Source organism: Fulmarus glacialis, unplaced genomic scaffold (genome assembly GCF_000690835.1).
Source record: "Fulmarus glacialis isolate BGI_N327 unplaced genomic scaffold, ASM69083v1 scaffold38563, whole genome shotgun sequence".
Lineage (NCBI taxonomy): Eukaryota > Metazoa > Chordata > Aves > Procellariiformes > Procellariidae > Fulmarus > Fulmarus glacialis.
In genome coordinates, this window is record NW_009204283.1 from 544 (window position 1) to 2,325 (window position 1,782).

A 1,782-nucleotide genomic window follows, 5' to 3' on the forward strand; every position below is an offset into this window, starting at 1 on the left:
CCGGGCCCCGGGGGGGCCCCCCCCGGCGGCCTGTGGGGCCACTGGGTCCCCGCCAGAGGGACAGGCACATGCCCGCAGCAGCAGGCAATAACGGCATCCCGCCGGGACCTCGGTCCGGGCAGGTTGCAGTGGTGCTGGGCTGACTTCAACGGGTGCTGGTCACAGCCACACCTCTCCTTCCTGTCTGCCCCGTTTCCTGCTGCCACGTCTCCACCGCGGGCTGCGCTCCCCAGAGCACGTCTCCATGGGATGGCAGCTCCTGCGGGGCCCCGGGGCTCGGCCCTGCCCAGGACACTCCGGCAGCCAGGGATGCCCTGTTCCCTGGGCAGAGATGCTCCTGCCTCCCATCAGCTTTTCCCCAGCCCCCTCTCTCCGCTTGCCTCAGTCCCCTGGTCCACCCCATCATGATGCTACAGCAATTTCATGTGGCCACCAGCGAACAGCTCTGGGCACCACCTGGTTTAAAACAACCTGGCAATAAAAGCCAGCTGATTGCCACGCCCATGGCAGCCCCCGCACGGCCTCACTGACAGCAATTTGGGCCCCAGAAGGCAGGACTGGGACTCCATGGGCTCTCTCTGCCCCGAGCATCCTGACCCCCTCCTCAGGGTTGCTGAGAGCACGGGAACGCCAGGAGGCCCCCGGCTCAGCTCCGCGGGGCTCCCAGGACAGCAGGCAGGGTGTCATCCATCTGCAGAAAGGCGACGGGGAAAAACCTCATTCCCTCCTGCTGGGCCATTGCTAATAATGAAGTGCGTGGGGGGGAACGGAGCTGAGCGACCTCCAAGTCACATTCAGGGCTATAAAAGGAAGCCGGGTCTCCAGCATGGTGCCTCTTCCACAAAAGCAACCGGAGGATGAGGGGGCTGTGAACGGAGCTGAGAAATAGCTGCCAGGCAGCGGGAGAGGAGCCTTTAGCACTGAGCGAAGTGCGAGGTGCACATCTGCTCTCTGTTTCTGCACATCTACGTCTTCGTGAAACCTGCCCGAAACTGTGTCATCTATTTTGAACGGTGCAGAGAAATACTTTGATCTGCCTCCGCCAGCCCTGGCTGCGGTTCAGGCACCGGTAAGTGGCTGGCGTACAGGTGGCCAATCCCAAAACCTGCGTGATGGACAGACAGCAGCGGGGCTGCTGGGCTGACATCTCCCTCCGGCCAACAGCAGCGAGGGACATGATGGGTCCTGGGAACACCTCCGGAGCAGTGCACTGGGTGTCGGAGCCTGCCTGCAATCTTTGTGCCAGATACCAGTGCTGCTTTGGGGCCGCTGGGCTGGAGAGGCCGTTCGGAGCTCTTGGGTAGTGCATCCCTACATCACCCTGGGGCAAGGACAGGCCCCGAGCTGGGGAGGAGGACACGCTGGGCCTGCCTGTGCCTTGGATGATGCAAAGCAGCATGGCCTGATCCTCACCACCCTGCACTGCCACCTCGACCCCTTCCTCGGAGGCTGCCCCTCTCACACCCCAGTCTCCAGGACTCCAGACTCCTCACCCGGCTCTGGAGCAGCATGGAGAGCTCCAGATCTCTCCAGACACCCCATCCCGCTGCCCCTACATCGTACACGAGCCCCATACTTGGCTCTGATGCTTTTGTCTCCCTCATTCTGGCACTCCTTGCCGGAGGTGCCACGTCCCCAGGGCCACTCGTCTTCCGAGGACGGCAACAGCTTCTGTCTGGGGACATCTGCAGGCACCCGGAAAAGCCACTGCTCCAGGAAGCGCCAGGCAAGGGACAAGGAGAGAAGGGGGCCAGCAAACATGGAGGGCCTGGTGCCAGCGCT